Source organism: Oryctolagus cuniculus, chromosome 3 (genome assembly GCF_964237555.1).
Source record: "Oryctolagus cuniculus chromosome 3, mOryCun1.1, whole genome shotgun sequence".
Lineage (NCBI taxonomy): Eukaryota > Metazoa > Chordata > Mammalia > Lagomorpha > Leporidae > Oryctolagus > Oryctolagus cuniculus.
This window is the reverse complement of record NC_091434.1, coordinates 100,269,475-100,297,070: the sequence shown is the minus strand read 5'-3', so window position 1 is coordinate 100,297,070 and position 27,596 is coordinate 100,269,475. Positions and strand designations below refer to the sequence as shown.

The 27,596-nt window shown below is 37.0% G+C and overlaps 1 pseudogene; it reads right to left on the bottom strand.

The window, feature by feature from the left end:
* Window positions 1-473: 473 nt before the first annotated feature.
* On the bottom strand, window positions 474-27,556 carry LOC100343892 (peroxisomal carnitine O-octanoyltransferase pseudogene; annotated as a pseudogene).
* Between the last annotated feature and the right edge of the window lie 40 nt (window positions 27,557-27,596).

Below are 27,596 nucleotides of genomic sequence, written 5' to 3'. Positions count from 1 at the left end.
GGGAGCTAGATAGGAAGTTGAGCAGCCAAGGCTCAAACAAGTGCCAATATGGGCTGGCAGTGCTGTAGATGGCGGCTTTACCCACTATGCCACAGTGCCTACCATTTGTTTTTGTTTGTTTAAAGAGGCAGAAGCCAGGATTCTAGGATTTAGTCCAAGTCTCTAGTGGGTGGAAGTGCTCCAAATATCACTACTGTCTCCCAGGGTACACGTTAGCAAGAAGCCTGAATCAGAAGCACGGCTGAGGCTGACCCAGGCAAATTCATGAGATATGAGGATTAATATCTATGTCTTAACTGCCAGACAAAATGCCTGCTGCTCTAAGAACTCTTAATATTGTAAAATATTTGAATGTGCCTTGAGTCACAGTATTAAAAAAAATCTAACTGAAGTATAAGTGAGTTAGAAACATTCTTATTTATTAAATAAATCAATGTGTTTAGTTTTGTATTTCATAAATTATAATGTATGTAGTTTACTATAGTACACAAAATGTAACTCTCATGACATAATTTCTGCCAAAGACACAAGGCAAATTGTTTAAAGACATTTAGGGGTAAAGTGACCAGCAGTATTATAATACCCAAATCAAAATGAATCAGAATTGTGAAATTTCATAGTACTTTTCCATTTTAATAGTTATAATTTATTAAATGTTAAGTATAATTTAATAATTTTAATTACTACAATGTATCATTCTTGGCAAAACTGTGACTTGAGTGAGGAGAGTGAGGTGAGTGAGACACTTGCCTTAGGTGCAAAATTCAAAGGGGTGACAAAAAGTCAGTAATCAAAAGAAATCATTTTTAATGCAATCTTTTAAAAAACCTAAAATTAATGCAAAAATCTGTGATGAACAAAATATCAAAATTTTCATTAAAATAGATTCAGTATTACTGAATTTTCTTTTTTTGCCTTAGGCTCTAATGCAGTTCATCACTTCATGGGTCTTTGCCATAATTTTCTCCATAACTTAGGTGGAAATTATATGTACAAAATTTGAAACATAAAACTTGTCGGTTCATAAGTAGCACAAAATTTTGTTGAGTTCTTCATGAGTGGTCTGTTTACAATTTTCTCATTATTTTTATATGATTTTGAAGATTTTATTTTCTGAAAATAGAAACTACAAAATTGAACAGGGAGGAAAAGCAAAATCTTAAAATCCTGAGGATCTGATTCAACACTGAAATCTTCAAAAATCACAAACTATAATTATTAAAGTTACTAAAGTGACAAAACTACAGAGACATAGTATACTGGATTTTGTTAAGGTTTTAAAGATTTTTTTTAGATGTTGAATTGTGTAAATCTCCCTTTCTGTTGTAAATAAATCATTCTAGATCATGATTAAATTAGAGTGGACTCTCCCATCCAACCTAATAGTATATATTCCTGTGGTGAATATGGAAGACATTGATTTCAGGAGAATTAACATCCAATCATGAATTCCATAAACTTTGTCAATTAGAAAATGTTAAAGTGCTTGAAATATGAACTCTACACTGATATTTAGAGAAGGTTTATAGCATATAAGTGCCAACATAAATATTTAAAAATTACAGTAAAGCTTATATTGTTAAAATCTGTAGGTTTGCACTGTTAAGGCTTTTCTGTAATACTGTACAAGTTTTATATTCACTATATCATAATTTCTACTGTTACTGCATCAGAGAAAGCATACAGATATTTCTACCTTTTAATGCAGAATAAATCCAGGAAAATGTTGTTAGTTTTTGCATTTGGCATGTTTCCTTTTCAAGACAACATTCCTTCCAATCTCACGTCACCAACCTACTTCCAGCACCTAGTATAGTGTATTTTGGCAAGTGCTTAAGAAATACAAGTCTCCAAAGATGAATGGTGTTCATCAGTTGTATCCTATCATTGAAAGTATGAGAAATTAGCTGAACTAGCATTTTGCATCTGTCTTCAGACATGATTTCCAGCTGTATAACCCACAACAAAGCAGCTGTCTCTGATGTGGAAGAAGAATCTATATCCACTGCAAATCATGGGAACCACCAATTCCTAGATTCACAAACAACTAACCAGACTGGTTGAAAGAACAAAATTTCCACCTCCGCCATGTCTGCAAAAAAGTGGGTCTGAGAAGAGTTCTGGAGCAGGAAGACCTTCCTCTTTTACTATGACCTAAAAGAGCCCTGAAAGGTGATGGTCAAATCCTTTTTCAGCCAAGCACTCTTCCATCATTTTATTATGCTTTGCTGCTGGTCAGGCAGGCAAGCAGAAGGATTCCATATGGACTGACACCTCCTTACTGAGTCTATCCTACATGATCACAAAGTCTTCATATGGCCATGAAAAAAACATCTCATTATAGCTATTTCAAAAGAGCAAGCAGGGCATCCATGAAGTCTGTAATAGGCCAACTGAAGTGCAAGTTGAACAAATGTATCGTTGAGAAGTGTCTTGGTTAGCTTTTTGCCAAAAACGTAAAGTCATACGCTGCAATCTGCAGATCACATGCCTCTCTGAGACAGATATTGGGCTTTGGCTTGGTTGATTCCATTTAATATTTTCTCATCCACCCTGAAGACTTCCTCTGGAAGTGGCAATTTCCACACTTTCTCTAAGTCTTCCCATCTTCTTTCACTTTGTAAAATTTTCTCATCAGTGTAATAGGTAATGTGCACAAGTATCATTGCCTCATATGGAGCACGATAACAATTGCAAAGACATCATTAGAAAAAAAATCAAGTTATAGGATTTTTTACCCAGCACACCATAGGATCTCCACCAAAGAACATTGCAATTATCTGAGAATAATCCTTTGGTATTACATATGGCTTGTCCTGAATTGTTTCTAGCAAAGTCAAGTTCTCTGGATCAAGAACAATCAGATTGTCTTATGCTTTAACCCACTGGGTCTGTCCTTCACTAGTTAGCACTGCTATCTCAGGTCCATCAGGTGCACTGTAGCACTTCATGTAGATGTGCATCAGTTGTCTGAGAAACTCTGGTAGGGTGATCACACATCCTTCGTGTACTACATCAAGGACAAAACTCATTCATGACACAGCACTGCAAGTTGACTTGGGGAAGGCTCTTCATTTTCAGTCCTAAAATTATTCATATCTGAATCTCTAGTAATTCTTGTACCTTATAGGTAGAAAACAGCATTTAGAATCAATGTGTATTTAGAGGACGTTTTCATTTTATAAAGGGTGCTTTTTTCTTTCCTTAATATCTGCCAGTAGTTCAAGTTATGCCAAAAAATTGTACTGCCACTTTCTAACTGAGTACCTTCTTTTGGAAGTATTCAGATTGGGGGAAAGGACCTACATAGCTGGCATTCAGTTGTGATGGATTATGAACATCCAAGTTGGCAACATTCAGCCACCATTCCTCCAGTCTATTTATTTCCCTTTTTGCCCTTTCAAATAATTTCTGGTGCAATATTGCTCCAATTCCATTTTGGAATTTTCAAACTATTTCTTCAGTTTTCTTATATTCTTCCTCATTTAAAGAAAGCTTTACTCCAAAGATGAATATGAGCTGGAATCCACGATTCTCGCATCTCTAGTTCATCTTCGGAGAGTAAACCTCTTGGTTCCTACTGACATTGGGAGGCAGTTGCTTGGCTTTATATAGTGGAGAAGATGATTAATGGCTGTTTTGAAGATTGTCAAGCAGTCCTCCTGTTTTAAGCTTTATTTTTCAACATTAATTTTTAAAAGGCTTCAGGAAGGTGTTATCGCATTGTGGGTCACCACCAGCAAAGCCAGCATTCCATATGGGTGCCGGTTTGTGTCCTGGCTGCTCCATTTCCATTCCATCTCCCTACCAATGGCCCAGGAAAAGCAGAGGAAGATGGCCCAAGTGTTTGGACCCCTGCCACCTATGTGGGAAATCCAGAAAAAGCTTTTGGTTCCTGGCTTCAGCCTGGCCCAGCTTTGGCCATTGCAGCCATCTAGGAAGTGAACCAGCAGATGAAGATCATACTTTCTCTCGCTCTCTTTGTGTAACTCTGACTTTCAAATAATAAAATCTTAAAAGAAATGTTTTCAAGTCACAAAGTTTCAAAGACACAAGTAATAAGGAAATTGATTTATATGAAAATACATTTATTAGGCATGCTCCATCTTTTATGTTACCAAATTATTTTGACAGCTTAAACAGGATTTTTGAAAAAAATATGCTGTTTGGTAGGTGGCTAGATTACAAGGAAATTTTTTCAACAACACTTGTTAGGAACCTAATGGTATTAAAAAGTCTAGAATCTATCTAGGGAGTCATTTGCAATTTGCCCACTAGGAAAGTCTGTTTGGTACAGATTGTGTATTTATTTGAGCAGTAAAATAGATGCAAAGTATATTTTGCCTTGCACTATTTTTCCTTATGTTTAATTGTAACTTACAGCCAGAAAGAAGATGTAAAATACAATCAAGTAGGGGAGAAAAACACATTCGGAGAAGCAATTCTGATCATAAGCATGTGGTATCTATAGAAACTGTTATGTTGGAAAAGGGCTTGCCATTTCAATGATTAAGTTAATGAAGGTATCATTAGATCTCTATTTTAACATAGCAATTTCATTACATATTACACTTCATGCAACTGAGCTGTTACAGTTCTAATTTAGCTTTTCATGATATTGGAATCAGAAATTCCTTCATTTCCCAGGGAACAAAAGGAATGCTGAATATTTAAGATAAATAATTTTTCTGTTTAGAAACATGCTAACATGTTGTGGTGAGACAGCTCGATGAGTGAATTCCTCAATCAGAACTGCATGTTCTGCCTCCCACATGAAATGTAGGCTCACTCCATGAGGCTACCAGACCTGGTTCAATCCGAGAGAACACACAGGTGTTCAATTAGATGGGGGAAACGCTCTCCAGGTCCTGAAAGCTGATATGTCAAATGGAATACTACAGCATTTCTTAAATAATAACAATAAGGTGAAGAGAGAAAGGGGGAGAAAAGGGTTACACGCTTTAAGTACCAACTATTTTCGAATTTTTATTTATAAGTAAAAGTTTCTACTTATCATGGGAAAAAATCTGTTACTATGGATTAACTAATCACCTTTTGTTTTCTTCAGACCAACTAGAATAATTTTTCTCTAATGTTAAAATGTCTTTTCCTTCAAACGAAATTGTTTTATATGAATCATATTCATAATTTTCTAGGGAACATTTTCAGATAAGGAATAGTTGGATGTTCCAGTTAAATCCAACAGCACTGCTGATCTAACAAGTTATCCATAAGTATCACAGTTACTCCTTTTCCTAGTAGATCTGATTAGGAGTACGCAGAACTGTACATATTCTCTCAAAGGGCCACTATAACTTTTGGAGAGATACTTATTGAAATGTACATTGTTTCTCTTGCCGATGCCTCGCTGAAGGAAGTCACGTTACAGCATTTATGTGAGTAAACTACATGATCTCACTTTAGAAATATAGGCCTAACAGATAATTGAGAATAGAAAGTATGAATAAATAAACACATTATTCAAATTATTTAAATGAAGGCACACATATAAATATAATGATCTTTACAACAATTTTGAGTGAAATAAGCAATGTGCCAAGTACAGGAATAACATGCTATGCAGAACTTTTACAGTTTATGTATGTACAGAAACACATATATATGGATGGTAAAGTGTAAACGTAGTAACTTTTTTAAAATGCAGAGAAAGATAAACCTAAGTTCAAAATATAAGTTAACTTTTGTGGCCATCATTTGTCTTTATAAAGCTTTATTGCATGAGCTGAGAGGATGGACATATTGGTGATCAAAGAGTATATACAATTTGCAAGCACAAGAATCTAATATAATTATACATAAGAACATATATTAATACCAATTTCTAACTCCAAATTACATTTACAAACATTTTGAAGCATGTGCTGTAGGGCATGGGATGATGGTGAAAGGGAATAAAATGTATTTACTCATGGAAAAGTAGGAAAAATAATTTATTTCAAAATTAGAGGATATGAGTTAATATATCACAATAAATTTTTAATCCTGGCATTTCTGTCTCTTCTTGTTCTATTACTTCTTGTTCTCTTTCCTAATGTTTACTTGTTGTATCTTCATTTGCTTCATCATCTCATAATATCACAGAAAATCCAGTCTGATATCTCAGCTCCTCACCCCTCAACACAACTCATCACTAAACAACAAACTCCATCAACTTTTTAAATTTAATCTCAAATGGTCTTTGGAAACATCCTGAGAGATAGGCACCATAATGAAAAGACACACTGACTGCAGATTTGATATATTGTTCTAACTGGATTTCTAATGCACAAAGAAAACAATTGTTTTCTATTCTTTTACAGTTCAGAACAATGTATATTGTAAATGACAAATACCGAAATGATCACAGCCAGCATGAATTAAGTATGTAATGTGCAAAAAGAAATAATTACTAAAAATTTAATATACTGGGAAGTCCACTCATTGTTCCAGTCATTTCATGGGTCAGGAAGTATGATAGGCCATGAAATATAAATCTAATTAAGCCATCCCCAAAGAACTCACTATTTTAAATGAGAAATATAAAAATAGGCATATTGGGTAAGGTTGTGCAAGAAATAAATGCTGCAATCTAAGTAGAAAATGGTCCACGTTTAATGGAGCAACTATTTAAAACAGCATGAGCAAGACAGAAAAGATGCAGGTGCCACCACTTAACACCCCTACACATGAACGGACAGATTGAAGAATGGATCTGGAGGGCAGAAATACAAAAACCCAGAACACCAGGAAATTGCATGTAAGTTGAAAAGAACGAATGCCCCAGGAATTCTGGCATCACACAGAGTGGTGGACAGGGAAACTTGCAGTAGTAGAAACTGAGAATAAAGTCATTTCTTTCTTCAGTTCCATTTCTTTGTAATACTTCCTAATGATTCCACTTCTAGTTCAGGAATGAGGTGAGAATACTGTTCAAAACCTTGAATTATTCAATGTGCAGACAATGGCAAAGGGTGGGTTTATATTTTTGTAGAATACAGAGTCATTTATATAATGTCCTTTATAATAGATGGACCCACTGAATAGTAGGATCAGCATTTCACATAGTTTCCACCTCACAGTTCAGATACCAGTCTCTACCCTGGAAGTATGGGCTCCAGCCTGAGCAGGTAAATGTCACATCTTTCACTACCTTTACTTGTTCCACTGCAAATTTTAATTAAAAGAAGTATAAGAGAAAATTCTGTCTCCAATTTGGGTGAGTAATGGCTCTTCCCACAAGTATCACTTGTAACTCTGAACCAATATTCATGCATATAAATCACAAACTTTAAGTGAAATACATGAAACTACCTAAAGGCTGTGGGAAATTTTTCTAATGACAAAATATTAATATCAGTCAAAAGACAGAACAAACAAAACAGTATACAATGGCTTCTGCATTTTTCATGTAAAGGAAAATTAAACAATGTTGTTTCTACCAGGTCCTACAGAAAAAAATGCTGAAGGAAATGTGAGAGATTAAAGGAAAATAATTGTAGAAGAACTTGGATATTAAATAATAAATGAAGAGCATTAAAATAGTAAAAAATAAAAATACATTTGCTGTTAGGTACTTTGAAATACATATCATACAATCATTAACATCTTTCATAGTTTATAATAAATGTAAGTATAATATATATGAAAAAGGAATATAAAGGCTGGTAAGCAAGTGTTTCAAAGGCGTAGATTCAAGTTTCTAAAATTTTGGAAACTTAAAAAATACTAACTCTAATTTGAGTTGTGAATAAATTAGGATGTGTGATTCTTAGAATTGTTCTACTTGATAGGTGACAACTAACTGAGCACCAAAAAGGAAACCTGTTAAAGTGAAATGAACACTAGGAGAAACGGTGACTTGAGCAGCCCTCACCCTGACTGTTGATGAACAAATTAATATGTTATCCCTCTTAGTATTTTTTTGTTTGTTCTACTTAATACCTTTGGTTGAATACTGTAATCAATACACAATTCTTCTTAAGTGCTGAAACTTAACTGAAAAGTGATCACTGTTAAATATAAGAGTGGGAATAAGAGAGGGAAGAGATGTGCAATTTGGGACATGCTCAATCAGATTTGCCCCAAATGGTGGAGTTAGAAACATACCAGGGGATTCCAATTCAATCCCATCAAGGCGGCATGTACCAATGCCATCTCACTAGTCCCAGTGATCAATTTCTGTTCACAATTGATCATAATGATAGGACTAAGAACCAAAGGGATCACATAAACAAGAATAGTGTCTGCAAATACTAGCTGATAGAATAAAAAAGGGAGAGAAGGATCCAACATGGGAAGTGAGATACACAGCAGACCCATAGAATGGCAGATGTCCTAAATAGCACTTTGGCCTCAGAATCAGCCCTTAAGGCATGCGGATCCAGCAGAAAAGCCCATGAGAGTATTTTGGGCATGGAAAGCCAAGACACTCTGGGGGGAAAAAAAAAACAAAAAAAAACAAAAAAAACAAAACAAAAAACAAAACAAAACAAAAAAAAAACACCTAAATGAAAGATCTCCGCGAGTGAGATCCCAGTGGAAAGAACAGGTCATCAAAGAAAGAGGTACCTTTCTCTGAAGGGAGGAGAGAACTTCTACTTAGACCATGGCCTTTTCTAAAAATTATCAGAGTCAGTGAACTCAGGGGGCTTCCATAGCCTTGGCAGCTCTTGACAAGAGCCTAGGTTGATTACTGATGCCATAAACAAGAGTGTTGCCGGCGCCGTGGCTCACTAGGCTAATCCTCCACCTTGCGGCACCGGCACACCGGGTTCTAGTCCCGGTTGGGGTGCCAGATTCTGTCCTGGTTGCCCCTCTTCCAGGCCAGCTCTCTACTGTGGCCAGGGAGTGCAGTGGAGGATGGCCCAAGTGCTTGGGCCCTGCACCTGCATGGGAGACCAGGAGGAAGCACCTGGTTCCTGCCTTCGGATCAGCATGGTTTGATGGCTGCAGCACGCCGGCCGCGGCAGCCATTGGAGGGTGAACCAATGGCAAAAGGAAGACCTTTCTCTCTGTCTCTCTCTCTGACTGTCCACTCTGCCTTTCAACAAGAACAACAACAACAACAAAAAAAAAAAAAAAAAAGAAAAGAGTGTCAATTTGTAAAGTCAACAACAGGAGTCACTGTGTACTTACTCCTCATGTAGGATCTTTGTCCTTAGTGTGCTGTACATTGAGATTTAATACTATAACTAATACTCAAACAGTATTTTTCACTTTATATTTCTGTGTGGGATCAAACTGTTGAAATCTTTACTTAATGTATGCTAAACTGATCTTCTGTATATAAAGAGAAACGAAAATGAATCTTGATGTGAATGGAAGGGGAGAGGGAGTGGGAAAGGGGAAGGTTGCAGGTGGGAGGGACGTTATGGGGGGAAGCCATTGTAGTCCATAAGCTGTACTTTGGAAATTTATATTCATTAAATAAAAGTTTAAAAAAAAGAATAATCAGTGAAAAATAACAAGATATATCTACAATACAAAAATACTAGAAAGGTATTTTTAATTTATTAAATATAAGACAGAAAATGGAAATGGGGTAAGAAAAAGATCAAGCAAAAACAAATAGTGAAATTTTAGACATACATCCAGCCATGATAATTATTGCATCATATGTTAATGGATTAAAAACACCAGTTGAAAACCAAAGGATAGCAGATTGAGTAAATGCATGACCCACGTGTCTTGTCAACAGGGGGTATACTTTGCAAATAGATATAGAGGTGGTCAAAAGTCAATGAAAATAAGTCAGTCCCAAAAAGATAAATACCATATGGTTTTTCTGATCTGTGGTAACTAATAGAGTACCTTATAGGTAATGTATAAGAGTGACGTTGACATTTTGAGATTTGATAGTCATTTACAGCCTTTGTCTACTGTCAAAGAACAGAGCTTTTTTTTTTTCTTTATATTCTTTCTTGAACTCTTTACTTAGTGTAAGGTTAATCTTATGAGTATAAAGTTAACTGAAAAAAATCTTTGTAAAAATTAAGAGTGGGAATAGGAGAGGGAGGAGCAAGAAGGATGGGATCTTAGGCAGGAAGGAGAGTAGGATGGGAAGTATCACTGTATTCCTGAATCTGTATATATGAAATACATGAAACTTCTATAAATTAATAAAAAATTAAAAAAATAAAGTCCATGGAAAGAAAAAAGCATATGCCTTGGAAATAATAATAAGAAGACTGAATTGTTTTGTTAATATCAGGTAAAATGGATTTCAAGTTGAAGAGGCAAATTTCAGAATCATAAAGTCAGAGGTGAGTGTCAATTCATCAGGAAGATGTAACCACACCTAATATTAATACCCCTAGTGAGAACCTCAAATACATGACCTAAAACTCACAAAACTAATGGAGAAATACAAATTCTAAATCAGAGGATGCAGATTTCATGATGCAAAATTAGAAAAAAAAGAATAAAATTAAAAATAAAAATTTATAAAATAAGGACATAGAGGACTCTATGAAACATAATTTAATTGATATCACAATTTAACACAATTTAATTGATATTACAAATGTTCAAGATCACTAGCAATCAGGGAAATGCAAATAAAGGTTTCACCTCACCCCAGTTAGAATGGCTCACATACAGAAATCTACCAACAACAGATGCTGGCAAGGATGTGGGGAAAAAGGGACACTAACCCACTGTTGGTGGGAATGCAAACTGGTTAAGCCACTATGGAAGTCAGTCTGGAAATTCCTCAGAAACCTGAAGATAACCCTACCATTCAACCCAGCCATCCCACTCCTTGGAATTTACCCAAAGGAAATTAAATTGGCAAACAAAAAAAGCTGTCTCTGCACATTAATGTTTATTGCAGCTCAATTCACAATAGCTAAGACCTGGAACCAACCCAAATGCCCATCAACAGTAGACTGGATAAAGAAATTATGGGACATGTACTCTATGGAATACTATACAGCAGTCAAAAACAATGAAATCCGGTCATTTGCAACAAAACGGAGGAATCTGGAAAACATCATGCTGAGTGAATTAAGCCAGTCTCAAAGGGACAAATATCATATGTTCTCCCTGATTGGCAACAACTAACTGAGCACCAAAGGGGAAACCTGTTGAAGTGAAATGGACACTATGAGAAACAGTGACTTGATCAACCCTTGTCCTGATTTTTGATGTGCAATTTAATACTTTATCCCAATAGCAGATTTCTAAAAGATATATTTGCTGACCTACTGCAAAAGTAATCTCTATTTATATATTCAAGTGAGGGATATTGCCCGCTTTAAAATAATTTATACCATTATTTTGCTTCCCAGTCCTGAAAATGATTATAAATTGAACTGTGGCAATTCCAGTTTTCTCAACATTTGAACCCTGTTCAAGTTACATCTTCTCCTATGCACAACTATATTTCTTGACCAGGATTTAGAAGCATTTTTTTTTTTACTTGTGTAGACTTGTAATTGATTATCACCAATCAATATACTCAATATATGTTAATTATAACACAGACTTCCAATCAATATCTAAATATACACTAAAATTGCCTTTCCTTTTGATTCCATCTTTAATTTAGATAACTTCCAGTATATTAAACAATTTCACTCATGCTGAGTGAAATAAGCCAGTTCCAGAGGGACAAATATCATATGTTCTCCCTGATGGGTGATGACTAACCAAGACCAAAAAGAAAACCTGTTGATGTTAAATGGACACTATGAGAAAAGGTGACTTGATCAGCCCTTGCCCTGACTGTTGATAAACAACTTAATATTTTATCCCTTTTAGTATATTTTCTGTTTGTTCTACTTAGTACTATTGGTTTAATTCTGTAATTAATACACAATTATTATTAAGTGTTGAAAATTAAATGAAAAGTGATCCCTGTTAAATATTAGAGTGGGAATAAGAGAGGGAAGAGATGTACAGTTTGGCACATGCTCAGTCAGATTTGCCCCAAATGGTGGAGTTAGAAACATACCAGGGGATTCCAATTCAATCCCATCAGGTGGCATGTACCAATGCCATCTCACTAGTCCCAGTGATCAATTTCTGTTCACAATTGATCACACTGATAGGACTAAGAGTCAAAGGGATCACATAAACAAGAATAGTGTCTGCAAACACTAGCTGATAGAATAAAAAAGGGAGAGAACGATCCAACATGGGAAGCGGGATGCACAGCAGACCCATAGAATGGCAGATGTCCTAAATAGCACTTTGGCCTCAGAATCAGCCCTAAAGGCATGCAGATCTGGCTGAAAAGCCCATGAGAGTATTTTGGGCATGGAAAGCCAAGACACTCTGCAAAAACAAACAAACAAACAAAAAACACAAACACCTAAATGAAAGATCTCTGTGAGTGAGATCCCAGTAGAAAGAACAGGCCTTCAAAGAAGGAGGTTCCTTTCTCTGAAGGGAGGAGAGAACTTCCACTTTGACCATGGCCTTGTCTAAATATGATCAGAGTCAGTGAACTCAGGGGGCTTCCATAGCCTTGGCAGCTCATGACAAGAGCCTAGGGTGATTACTGATGCCATAAACAAGAATGTCAAATTGTTAAGTCAACAACAGGAGTCACTGTGTACTTACTCCTCATGTAGGATTTCTGTCCTTAATGTGCTGTACATTGTGATTTAATGTTATAACGAGTACTCAAACAGTATTTTTCACTTTATGTTTCTGTGTGGGAGCAAACTGTTGAAATCTTTACTTAATTTATATTAAATTGATCTTCTATATATAAAGAAAATTGAAAATGAATCTTGATGTGAATGGAAGGGGAGAGAGAGAGTGGGGGTCAGAGGGAAGTTATGGCGGGGGAAAGCCATTGTAATCCATAAGCTGTACTTTGGAAATTATATTCATTAAATAGAAATTAAATACAATATTACAATTTAACACAATTTGATATTACAAAATATCATATTAAAAAGTTTGTTTACACATGTTTTACAAATGTATGTTAAGAAGCTAGATCATAAAATGAGTCACAATTAATTTATAATGATTCAAATAATATAAAATATATTATCAGATCACACTGGCATTATATTGATAACAAATAACAATAGGATGCTTAGGAAACCAACAAAGATTTATAAATTAACCATACTATTTTAAATAACACAATGGTCAAAGAAACAAAATTTACAGAATACAAAATATATCAAGACAAATAAGTAATCAAAACAAAGTATATCAAATTTTGTGGGATAAAGGTAGAATAGTATGTAGAAGAAATTTATTAGCATCACTTATTTATTTTTTAAGTTAAGAAAAGTCTAATATCACAATCTAAATTTCTACTTCAAGAGAACAGAGGAAAAAAGAAAAGTAAATACATATCAAGTGGAAGATAATAAAAACAAAAGGAAACAAATTAACTATGAGACAGACAGTAAAGAAAGTTATTCCTGTTGAAACCTAGTTCTATCCATTATAGTATTTTTTTTTGTTCTAGTACCATTGGTTGAACTCTGTAATTAACACACAATTATTCTTGGGTGTTTAAATTTTAACTGAAAAGTGATCCTTGTTTGGAATTTGGAAAACATTATGCTGAGTGAAATAGCCAATCCCAAAGGGACAAATACCACTTGTTCTCCCTGATAGGTGACAACTAACTGAGCACCAAAAAGGAAACCTGTTAAAGTGAAATGAACACTAGGAGAAACGGTGACTTGAGCAGCCCTCACCCTGACTGTTGATGAACAAATTAATATGTTATCCCTCTTAGTATTTTTTTGTTTGTTCTACTTAATACCTTTGGTTGAATACTATAATCAATACACAATTCTTCTTAAGTGCTGAAACTTAACTGAAAAGTGATCACTGTTAAATATAAGAGTGGGAATAAGAGAGGGAAGAGATGTGCAATTCGGGACATGCTCAAGCTGACTTACCTCAAACGGTAGAGTTAGAAACATACCAGGGGATTCCAATTCAATCCCATCAAGGCGGCATGTACCAATGCCATCTCACTAGTCCCAGTGATCAATTTCTGTTCACAATTGATCATAATGATAGGACTAAGAACCAAAGGGATCACATAAACAAGAATAGTGTCTGCAAATACTAGCTGATAGAATAAAAAAGGGAGAGAAGGATCCAACATGGGAAGTGAGATACACAGCAGACCCATAGAATGGCAGATGTCCTAAACAGCACTCTGGCCTCAGAATCAGCCCTTAAGGCATGCGGATCCAGCAGAAAAGCCCATGAGAGTATTTTGGGCATGGAAAGCCAAGACACTCTGGGGAAAAAAAAAAAAAAAAAAAAAAAAAAAAAACAAACCTAAATGAAAGATCTCCACGAGTGAGATCCCAGTGGAAAGAACAGGTCATCAAAGAAGGAGGTACCTTTCTCTGAAGGGAGGAGAGAACTTCCACTTTGACCATGGCCTTGTCTAAATATGATCAGAGTCAGTGAACTCAGGGGGTTTCCATAGCCTTGGCAGCTCTTGACAAGAGCCTAGGGTGATTACTGATGCCATAAACAAGAATGTCAATTTGTTAAGTCAACAACAGGAGTCACTATGCACTTACTCCTCATGTAGAATCTTTACCTTAGTGTGCTGTACAATGAGATTTAATGCTATAACTAGTACTGAAACAGTATTTTTCACTTTGTGTTTCTGTGTGGGAGCAAACTGTTGAAATCTTAATGTATGCTAAACTGATCTTCTGTATATAAAGAGAATCGAAAATGAATCATGATGTGAATGGAAGGGGAGTGGGAGTGGGAAAGGGGAGGGTTGTGGGTGGGAGGGACGTTATGGGGGGGAAGCCATTGTAATCCATTAGCTGTACTTTGGAAATTTATATTCATTAAATAAAAGTTAAAAAAAAATAAAAAAATAAACCTAGTTCTTTGAAAAATAATCAACAAAATTGATAAACAATTAGTTGGAAAAAATCAATAAAAAACAGAAAACACAAATTATCACTATCAGAAGTTAAAGTGGGTTGTATAAAAAGATCATATAGATTAAAAAAAATTGTAAGAGTGGGGCCACGGGAGTGCAGTGGAGGATGGCCCAAGTGCTTGGGCCCTGCACCCACATGGGAGACCAGGATAAGCACCTGGCTCCTGGCTTCAGATCAGCACGGTGTGCTGGCCACAGCGTGCCGGTCGCAGCGGCCATTAGGGGGTGAACCAATGGAAAAGGAAGACCTTTCTCTCTGTCTCTCTCTCTCTCACTGTCCACTCTGCCTGTCAAAAAAATAAAAAAAAAAAATAAAAATAAAAAGAATGGGGCCAGTACAGTGGCGCAGTACGTTAATCCTTTGCCTGAAGCGCTGGCATCCCATATGGATGCCCGTTCTAGTCCTGGCTGCTCCTCTTCCAGTCCGGCTCTCTAATATGGCCTGGGAAAGCAGTAGAAGATGGTTCGAGTCCTTTGGCCCCTGCACCTGTGTGGGAGACCAGGAAGAAGCTCCTGGCTCCTAGGTTGAGATCAGCAATTCCAGATGTTGCGGCCATTTGGGGAGTGAACCAACGGACGGAAGATCCTTCTCTCTGTCTCTCCCTCTCACTGTAATTCTACCTCTCAAATAAATAAAATCTTATATAAAACTGTAAGAGAACATCATGGCCAACTTTATGCCATCCAATAAATAAGCTACATAAAACCACTATTTGAAATTGAGAAGAGGAAAGAGACACCTTGAATATCTCTGCCTCTACTGAAGAAGTTAAATTCAAAGCAGAAAATTATGAAGAAAGATCTAGGCTAAAATGATTCACTAGCAAATTCTATCAAATATTTAAGAAAGAAATAGTACTAATTCCATACAAACTCAGAAGATAGAAAGGCAGAGAAATATTTTACAGTGAATTTTATAATGGTGACATTGCCAGACCAAAAAAACAAAAACAAAAACAAAAACAAAAACACCTTTTAAATAGCAAGGTTTATTAGGGCAGGGACATCCGTAAGGACGGCACCTCTCCAGACAGAGTCTGGGGGGGGGGGGGCAAGGTTACATGGTTGAGTAGAGAGATTACACCTGACCAGGCCAGGCAGGCGGCTCAGCAGACAGACTGCCAATATCCCTCATAAACACAAGCGTCCACAGCAATGTATTAGTGAATCAAATATAGCACTGTATAACGTTTTAAAAGGATAACACACAATAACCAACTGAGATATTTCCCAGGAATGAAAGTGTTAAAACACTTTGAAAACCAATCAATTTAATTTGTCATAATAGAATAGGGAAAAACCTTGCAAGTAATTTAATAAATGCAGTAAAGCTATTTAATGACTATCAGAAAAGTGGTAATGAATGGGAGCTTCCTTATTCTGGAAAAAGGAATCCTGAAAAAACTTGCACAGGCACAGACACACCAAAATAGAGTTGCTATAGTGATATCTTTTTGAATTCAAATGCTAATGACAGAAATACAACACTGGAAATAGACTCCACCAGGCCTCACAATTTTGCTTTGTATATTTCTATTGTGTTCATCTATTCTTCAGCTAACAATTCAAATAAAAAAATACTTGTACCTTTAGACGTTCTTGATTTCAACAACTCATGATATGAAAAAAAATTTGCATGGATTTAAAAATTATTCAACTCCAATAAACTTTATCTTTTAACTTCATTTTCGTGTGAACTTTTTGAAATAGCTTTTAGACTCTGGTTCCTTTTCCTCATCTGTATAATGGGAATAATGATAGTAATCACAGAGATTTTTGTAAGGGTGAAATGAGTTGATTTACATGAGAAGCTTAGATTAGCACTTACTAACATAGTAGGTGTTTTGTGCATTACTTACTATGAATAATATAATAACTCTTCAGTGAAACTGATAATGTCCTTTCATATTGCAGAATTTGAATATGAACACCCACTATCAGTCAGATTGCCAACATTTTACTCTCTCTCTAAATGGTTACTTCATTGAGATTTTTCTCATCTCATTTGTTTTCATCTAAAATGACTGCTTTTATTTATTGTACTATGTGGATCTGCTAAATAAAATATTAGTGTCACCACTATATATTCATAATATTTACATCTAATTGATTCCAATTTGTCTGAACTGCAAAAAAAAATACATTTCTGTAGAACATAACATAATAATAGTCATGCTGGCCAGTGTCGCAGCTCACTGGGCTAATCCTCTGCCTGCGGCGCCGACACCCAGGGTTCTAGTCCCAGTTGAAGCGCCATTTTCTGTCCCGGTTGCTCCTCTTCCAGTCCAGCTCTCTGCAGTGGTTCAGGAAGGCAGTGGAGGATGGCCCAAGTACTTGGGCCCTGCACCTGCATGGAAGATCAGAAGGAAGCACCTGGCTCCCAGCTTCAGATCGGCGCAGTGCACCGGTCCTAGTAACCATTTGGGGGGTGAATCAACAGAAAGGAAGACCTTTCTCTCTGTGTCTCTCACTGTCTAACTCTGCCTGTTAACAGAAAAAAAAAAAAGGAAAAAAAATAGTCATACTTTCCACAATTACTGAAAGATTTCAGAATGACAGCAAACCAATTTTAAATACAGGACCACATTAATGAATTTCTTTTGATTTATTAATAAAAAAGTGAATATCTGGATAACTGAAGAGTATTGGGCAATTATAATAAGTGCTTCTGGGGCCAGAGCTGTGGCAAAGCAGGTTAAAGCCCCAGCCTGCAATGCTGGCATCCCATATGAGGGCCGGTTTGAATCCTGACTGCTCCAATTCTCTTACAGCTCCATGCTAATGAACCTGGGAAAGCAGAGAAAGATGGATGGCCCAAGTCCTTGGCCCCTTCCCCAACATGGGAGACCCAGAAGAAGCTCCTGGCCCCTGGCTTCACCCAACTCAGCCTCAGTTGTTGCAGCCACCTGGGGAGTGAACCAGAGGATGGAAGACCTCTCTCTCTTGTCTCTGATTCTTTGGTAACTATGCTTTTTCAAATAAATAAAATAAATCTTACAAAAAATTATATAAGTGCTCACATCATACAATAACTATATGATGTCAGGATGCTAACTGCTTTTGCAAAAGAAAAAGTGAAAATGAAGGTAACCTAAGTCCTATGTCCAGGGGCTCACTGCTTCAATGCTTGTAAGTGTACAGATTCACTCAGGTCTGCCTGATTCCAGAGTCATTAATATGTTGTTTCTGTGGCCGAAGTTATAGCATAGTGGGTTAAGCCACAGTTTGCAATACTGGCATGCAATTATGGATGTTGGTTCAGGTTCTGGCTGCTCCACTTCCCATTCAACTCCCTGCAAATAAGACTGGAAAAGTAACAGAAAATGGTCCAAGTGCTTATACCCAGCCACCCATATGGGAGAACTAGATGGTGTTCCAGGCTCCTGGCTTCAGCCTGGATCGGCCCTGGCCACTGTAGCCATTCTTATTCTTATTCTGTCTCTCTCCCTCTCTGTCTCTCTCTCTTTCCCTTCCTCCCTCCTACCCTCTCTCCTTAATTCTGCCTTTCAAATAAGTAAATTAATTTAAAAAATGTTATATTATGGTCATGTGTAAGATGTATTACTGAGTAAGTCCACAACCAAACCGTATTACCTGTGTAGGACCATTGCAATAGCTGCATTCGCCAGCATTTTTGTCATGCACTCTGAGAACTGATGCTTTGCACTACTCAGCACCACGTGCCTTGTCTGGCTGTGAATTATCCATACCAACTCTAGAATTACACACATGGCTCCCAATTCATTGACTCCCTGGAGCCTCACAAATGTAATCCCTGAAAGCCTGCCTGCACTTGAACTTTTACAAAACCAGAAGGCATTCGTTCCGAGCTAGTATGTTTCTTGCATTTGATTTCTTTATATCAGGTTGCATAGCATATCTTGTTACACTTCAAGTCATTATGTCTTTTGCTGGAAAACTGCATCCTAGCAGCAGCTCCATCCCACACCATTGATTATAACTCTCCTTCTACTTCTCTGTGATTTATTCGAGTCATGCTTGTTTAAAGATATTTAGACCGTTTTCTATCTAGATACACCCCAATAATAAGAGATGCACATTTATTCCCTCAGCCTGATGGAGTACAATATATACTTAAAGTAGAGGACTTCATTTCCCTTGTCAAATTAAAAACAACTAGTTTTACTTATATAATAATTCAAGTAATTAATATGAGAGAATTTAATCTTGAAACCAAAAGCCTTTCTGCCTCTCACTCTTACTTCTACAATAAGAAACTCTGCATTTAAAATGAGATAAATATTAGCAAATTTGCCCCTAAAGAATGTATATCTATTTCACAAACACAACAACGGAGAGAGTCAGTTTCCACATATATTTACTAAATCTGTTAGGGTCAAACAGGAGAAAAGAAACTTCTAAAGTTCTAATGGAAAATTTTTGATTTGTGGCATGGATAATGGGGTAAAGAAACAACCCAAAGATGGTGAGGTAACCCTATGATTAGTAACAGCAGGAAATTTTGCTGCCACTCCTAGGACGAGAACAGTAGCAAAACAAGCTGGAGGTAGGAGTGGGTAAATTGAAAGCACTGGTCTTGTTAAAGAATTACTTGTCATCATTGATATTGTTTAGAATTCCTGGCACATAACTCTAAAAAAGACAGACTAGGATTTCATTGATTTTGATATGATTTTTCATTTCTATCCACAAAATGCACCCTCTTACTGCCAGCACCCACTGGTGCCAGTGCTTTGTGCTGAGTAGGTGGAGAGACAGTGGGAGGAAGAGGTGTTTTTAGAGTCAGGAAGCCAGAGTTGGCAAGTAGAGCCAAGGACCAGTGTTCTAGGTCAAAGCCAGTACCTGAGGGAGAAAGGGGAAGAAATAACTTTTGTCCTCTGTCAAACTTTAGTCTCTACCAATTCAATAGATTCTTTGGTCAAACTCAGCAAGAAGGCAATTTACAAGGGATTATGCATAATGCAATCTGTAAGAACCAGTCCTCCTACAATGAAGAATACCGCAGAGAAAAAACAATGGATCAACGAGCAAATAGACAACAAACACACTTCAGTGCCACAGATCCTCAAAGCTTTCAACATAAAGAAAACAGAATGAAAACATAAGCTTATTTTTATTTAAAAATACTGAAATCCATTGATAAATATGTCACTTCAATATGAAAATAAATAATATTTGTTTTTCTGTAATTGAAGTTGGGTCAGACAATTAACAATGTCCTTTGGTTATTTGTGTGTTTTTGTTCTGAGTTGTCTGCTTATTTTATTTTTAATTCATTATTTTTTGTTGTTCATGGACTCTTCCTTATTTTTGGCACAGTTCCTTTGTCCATTTGTGGACAACCATTGGTCAAATATGTGATAATATTCTCTTTCAATTTTGTGCAATTTCCATTTATAAGTTTTAATTTTTATTGTGTCACTTATGTCAATCTTTACTATCATCCTCTTTGATAGGTCTTCTGAACCCTGGCATTATAAAAACTGTTTTCTGATTTTTTTTGTATGTTGATGGCTGCAGTGTTCTATTTTAATATTTTAGCTCTTTTGGAATAGATTTAGGGGCAGTGTTAGCTAAAGACGTAAATTAAGTTTTTTACAAATCAATATCCTGTTTTCACAACATAGTATGTTCCATTATCTGTTCTTTTCTCATTTATTTGAATTGCTACCATTGCCATTTGTAAAGGATATTTTAAAGGGTCATCTTAAACTGCTAACTGTGTTCATTTTTTAAAGATTTACTTACTTATTTACTTACTCTTACTTACTGAAATGCATAGTGACAGAGAGAGGGGAAAAGACAGAGGGAGAGATGCTTGCAAAAGCCAACACTGAGACAACCTGAAGCCATGATCCAAGAACTCCACACAGGTCTCCTATATTTTTAAGATTTTATTTTTATTAATTTGAAAGACAGAGTCACAGAGGGAGATTGAGACAAAGAGAGGTCTTGCATCCGTTGGTTCACTCCCCAAATGGCCACAAGGGCCAGAGCTGAGCTGATCTGAAGCCAGGAGCCAGGAGCTTCTTTCAGGTCTCCCAAGTGGGTTTAGGGCCCCAAGGACTTAGGTCATCTTCCACTGCTTTCCCAGGCCATAGCAGAGAGCTGGATCAGAAATGGAGCAGCCAGGACTAGAACTGTTGCCCATATGGGATGCCGGTGCCTTAGGTCAGGACTTTAACCCGCTGGACCGCAGCGCCGGCCCCAGGAAGTAGCTTTAATATTGGGGAGATTTAAAAATAATTATCAGTAACTTAGTGTTCCCTTAGTAAAATAATAGTAACTTTATTTTTTACATTTCCACTTCTGACAAACTGGCTAGCTGGCTAGCATTTTTATCGTTGTCTGAGGTATCTTTGGACTGTTTTCTTTACCTTGCCTCATAGCATAATTGCCAAAAGTTACACTTCTTGATGCACTGAGGCTCAAACATAATGTCTTCGTGTGAAAAGAGAATGCTATTTAAGCAAAATATCAAAAGGTGATGTGGTGATTTAAGAGACAGACACAACACTGGACATTGTACTCTATGGTGGAAGACTGACAACTTTCCTCCATGATCAGAAAAATGTCAAGGTGCTTACTTTTGTCACTTCTATTAACTACGGTACCACAAGTTCTAATCAGAGAAGTAAAGGAAAAAAAATGAATAAAAGGCAGTAGATTGTAAAGAAAAGGTAAAATTATCACTGCTCACAGATAGCACAATCTTACACATCAAAAGCCCTGCAGATTCAAAAACAAAAAACTCTGGTAGATCTCCTAGATTAACTCAGTAAGGTTATAAGACACAAAATAAGCACAAAGATCAGTGAATTTCCATGCACTAACAATTTCTTACAGGGAAATTAATAGTACAATCCCAGTTGCATTTCAAAAACAAAAATGAAAAATTCTAAAACTCCTATGGAAACTCAAGGGACATCAAATATAAAAAAATAAAAACTATGAACATTAATCAAAACAAGGTAATACACGTGTTAACAACAGACACACAGGCTAATGAAACATAGAGGTCCCAGAATAAGCCCTCATGTGTAAGGATATATACTCTTCAAAAGGGTGCTAAGACCATAAAACAGGAAAAAGACAGTTTGTTCATCAAAAGCTAATGGGAAAATTAGATATTTACACAAAACAATAAAGTTGGATGTTTACTTTTCCCCACATACAAAAATTACCACTAAATGAATCAAAGACCTAAAGGTAGGACTTAAATTAGAAAATTCCTAGAAGAAAGCTGCAAAATATTTATGACATTATATTTGGAAATACTTTTTTAGATATGACTCTGAAAACACAAGCAACAAATAAAAAATAGATAAACTGAACTGTACTAAAATATAAAATTTTGTGTTCAAAGGACACAATCTACTGAGTGATACCCCACATGTATACTAAACAATTGATATCAGAATATATTAAGAATTGCTGTGTTGCTGGCCAGCGCCACGGCTCACTAGGCTAATCCTCCACCTAGCAGCGCCGGTACACTGGGTTCTAGTCCCGGTCAGGGCGCCGGATTCTGTCCCGGTTGCTCCTCTTCCAGTCCAGCTCTCTGCTGTGGCCTGGGAGTGCAGTGGAGGATGGCCCAAGTGCTTGGGCCCTGCACCCCATGGGAGACCAGGAGAAGCACCTGGCTCCTGGCTTCGGATCAGCATGGTGCGCCGGCCGCAGCGGCTGTTGGGGGGTGAACCAATAGAAAAAGAAAGACCTTTCTCTCTGTCTCTCTCTCTGCCTGTCAAAAAAAAAAACAAAACAAAACAAAAAACCAACAACAAAAAAAACAATGGCTGTGATGCAACAAAAACAAACAAGCTGATTTGAAAATGCAAAAGAACTTGAGTGGACATGTATTTATGAAGTTATAGGAAATTATTAATTAAAAAAACTCAACATCTCTGATCAGGGAAATAAAATCAAAACCAGCATGAAACAATACCTCATACACATTAGGAAGGTACTTTAAGAAAATAAAACAGCGGGCAGCACCATGGAGCAGTAGGTTAATCCTCTGCCTGCAGTGCCAGCATCCCATATGGGCGCCAGTTCTAGTCCCTGCAGCTCCTCTTCCAGTCCAGCTCTCTGCTATGGCCTGGGAAAGCAGTAAAAGATGGCCCTGCACCTGCATGGGAGACCGGGAAGAAGTGAAATCGGAAAAGACCCCCAAAATCTACACTAAATTGTGGCCCCTTAAAGTTCCCTAGAAATGCTATCTGGGGTGCCACATGTACTACCGGAATTTGGGGTGCCTTACGATTTCACCACAGGCTTATTACTAAATCCCTGATATTAATAAGCCCGAGAGGGTTCCTGCCAATATTTAGAGAAGAATTCTAAATACCAGCACAGATAAATGAGGCAGCATGCTACATTTTAAGTTTTATTTAGTAAGGAAGATGCATAAGAGAGTGAGAGCTTTATTTAGGAGAGAGGTGAATGGTGGTTCATACCGAGCACCAGGAACCAGCCACGTGGATGAGCATCTAGGCCAGGAAGCCTAGAGCACATGGCCGAAAGGCCATGCGTCCTGGAGGCTCAGGACTACAGCAAGCCCTGTCCTGGCAAGAGGCCAGGGAAGAAGAGCTGGCAGGGCCACACCGTGTCCTGGCTTTTAACCCACTTCCAAAGGGGAGTGGTTAATTAACCTGATTGGATGGTGGGCACCCAGGTGTGGCCAGGTAGGGGAATGAGGCCACGCAGGGGCGTGGCAAAGGCATCAGGTAGGAGCATGAGGTCACACAGGGGCGTGATCTTCCAGTTCACAAATCTGATCAATTTTAACCTGTATGCCTGCCTGCTTCAGAAGCACCTGGCTCCTGGCTTCAAAAGGGCGCAGTTTCGGCCATTGCGGCCAACCGGGGAATGAACCAGCGGATGGAAGACCTTTCTCTCTGTTTCTCCCTCTCATTGCCTGTAACTCTACCTCTCAAATAAATAAGTAAATAATCTTTAAAAAAAAGAAAGAAAATAAAACAGAAAATAAGTATTGACAAGGATAGGTATAAATTGGAAAGATTGTATACTGTTGCTGTGAATATAAACCAGTAAAAGTGCTGTAGAAAACAATATGACTGTTTCTAAAAACTTGTAGATAGAATTACCATATGACTCAGCACTTCCACTCCTTGAAGAAATTACTGAACACCCATTTTCAAAACACAGTCAAGAGGTGAAATACAACCTAAACATCCACCAACAAATGAAAGGATAAATAAAATACAGTACAATATTATAATCATATATATCCTTAAAAATTTTTGAAATATTCTACAATATGTCTGAACTTTCAGGATATCACACTAAGTGAAACAAGCCAGTATGATTCCACTACTATGAGGTGCATGGAGTTGTCGAGTTTATTAAGACAAAAAGTAAGACAATGATTTCCAGGCTGGGAGAACAAGGAGCTATTGTTTAACAGGTACCAAATTTCAGTTTTGGAAAATGAAAAAGTTCTGGAGATGGACAGTGGTGATGGCTGCTTAACAACATGAGTTAACTTAATTCCACTAAATTATACACTTAAAAATGGTTAAGGTGTCCATTATTATTTTATACATTATGCATGTTTTTCTGCAATTGAAAATAAATGAATTAAAGATATATACAAATTCTTTGGTTCTGATTCCAGTAAAACATAGAGCATGTTGCCTTCTACCCAGCAATATTCTGGCCTTCGTGACCACTTCTAATATGTACAATGCTGTGGACTTGATTTTTTTTTTTTTTAGTTTGAAGGCCTCCAGACTCTTCCTTTTGGGAGACTTATCCTTGGTATCCAGCAGCCCTGTTTTGAGAAACCAAAGCTACATGAAGAAACCCTGCACAAAGTTCCTGGACAAGAGTCAAACCAGTGATTGAGAAATCTTCTGTGATAACTTCAGCATGAGACCTTGTGCACAAGAGATGACAAAGAATCACCTAATTGCCCACTTGGTGCATTGGTATGTTATGTGTCCCCTTACAATCAAAAATATTGACTGGATATGGGTCAGAGGAACTCGTATTCACTTCCAACTTTACTGCTTATTAGTGTTAAAATTTTTCTTTATTATAGTAAATTGAATAAAATTACATACTTCATTAAATTGGCTTAGGGATAAATGAAATGCATGTAAAGTATTCCTTATAGTATCTGAAGTATAAAGAGCCCTTTATGTTTTATAATAGTGGTCAATTTCCTTTTTATTTTCACCATTATTAAACTGAGTGTATCCTTACTAAAATAATTTACATGTATATTTTTACTAAAAAATTCTGTGTACTGTCCTTCATCAATCAAAGGCAGTTAATATTTCCTCTGATATCAGTGTTGGCTCTTCAATTTAGGCAAGGTCCCTATTCCAGTTAGACAGGGTTTTGAGGATCTGCATTGTGGCACAGTGGGTTAAGCCCCAGCCCATAATGCTAACATCCACATCAGAGTGTCATTTTGAGTCCTAGGTGCTCTGTTTCAGACCCAAGTCCTTGCTGATGTGACTTGGATAGTGGAAGATGGCCCAAGTACAGGCCCCTGCCATCTATATGGGAGTCCAAAATGGAGTTCCTGGCTTCAGCCTGGTCTAGACCTGACTTTTGCAGCCATTAAGAGAATGAACTAGCAGTTGGAAGAGCTCTCTCTCTGTCTTCTTCTCTCTATTGTTCTGCATTAAAATGAAATAAGATAAAATAAAATAAAATGGCAAGGTTTTCAGGGACAGTTAAGATGCCCACATCCAGAAGCTCTTAGTTTGATGAAATCTAATTTGTCTATTTTTGCTTTTGTTTGCTCTGTTTTTGTGCTGTGATCCAAAAATTTCTTGCCCTTGCCAAAGTACAGAGGTATATATCTTAAGTCTTCTGGGAATTTCAAAGTTTTAGGTGAGTTTTAGGTGAGTTGATGTTCCTACATGGTGACAGACAGAGGTCTAGTCTTCTGTATGTGGATAGCCACTTTTCCCAGAACAATTTATTAAAAAGACTGTATTTTTCCAATTCATGCTCTTAAAATCTTTCTCAAATATCAATTGCCTATAGATGTATGAGTTTGCCTCCAAGATCTCTGTTCAGTTCCACTGATCAATGGATATGCTTTTATGCCAATACTATGCTGTTTTAATTACTATCGGAAAATACTGTTTATTCGAGATATTAAGAAGTTTTTGAAAACAATCATATAATTTAAGTGGTATTTAATTGATCATCACCTACATGGTTGTTTTATATGTCAAGATTTTAAAAGGTAAGGACATTATATTCATTACATTGGTCCACCTGAGTTAAGTCGCAGCTTCACTCTGAACAAATGCAGGCCATGGGAAGCAGTGGTGACAGCTCAAGTAGAACCTGTTACCCACATGAAAGATCCATATTGAGTTCCTGGCTCCTTTCCTTGTTCCACCCTGGCCTGTGTAGGCATTTGGGGAATGAATCAGTGGATGGAAGCTCTATAATGCATGCTCTCTCTCTCTCTCTCTCTCTCTCTCTCTCTCTCTCTTTCTCTCTCCCTATTTCCCTCTCCATTATTCTCTCCCCACCTTCTGCCCCTCTCCATGTGTGTGTGTGTGTATGTGTGTGCATATCACCTGCTTTTGTTCTTTGTGGCCATCAAATATTATTAGCAAAATATTACTGATATCAGCTTAAACTTATAATTAGTGCTTTACCCATTTGAAAATATTTATTACCCACCAATTTAAATGAGGAGCAAAGAGAAGGGAAAGCCTTCGTGGAGCAGGTGCCCTGATGCATCTGAGGAACATGATCAAGCCCTTCAGTTTTGAAGGCTTGTGAACTAGGGCTACGCACACTATTGCCAAATGTATTACAGTTATCTTTGCAAACATAATCAAAGCTGAGGAGTATCTTCCCAAGCTCAACACAATGCAATGTGATGCAACTGGGTCTCTTTCCTTCTACTTCTCTCATTAAAATCCAAGACAGTTACTACTGCTTTCTTTACAAGTAGGGAGAAATCATCTATAAGGAGCTCAACTATAAAACTGTAATCACCAGCAAATTTTTCCCTTGCATAGGAAGCAGTATTTCTAGTTTCTTGCTGATGATAAAAGACTAGAATTGAAACACTACTGTTCCTGTGCAGATGTGTTCCTGTAAGATGTTATGCCTTAAAATCCTATTATAAATGCCAGAATGCCTGGGGATTCTGTACATGAAATGACTTTCTATTGTTCCTTATACCTCTCAGACTTCTATGTCAAAATTTTAGCACACAAAGGATCATTACATGATCTGTAATATGGGACCTCAGCTGCATAACTGAATAATCTTTTGTTTCAATATTAGAATTGAGAGTCTCTGCCTCAGTATGAGAATAAGGAAGTTCCATTTACATTTCAGAAGCAATATTTGCAAACTCAGAGACACTAAAGAGAGAAAAGTAGCTGAAAAGCTGTATTCATCCTAATAGTGTTTATGTAAGTCTGGTGTTACACATTTATCTCTAAAGACCACATAAATGCTTTGCCAACATCTGTGACGTTCAGTAGAAAGTCTCAAAGCCCTTGTTATTTCTGTGACAGTAACAACAGAATGATAAACCCCAGTGCTTTCTAAGGAACTCTGAGGCAAGGAGAAAGTCTCAACATCAAGAAAAGTATCTTTGGCTGTCCTAAATATGCACTCTGTTGCATCAGCCAAATTTCCCCTCAAGGTATGGTAGTCCAACATTGTCACTTCTCAGCTATACTTCACTTTTCAGGTCCTTTCT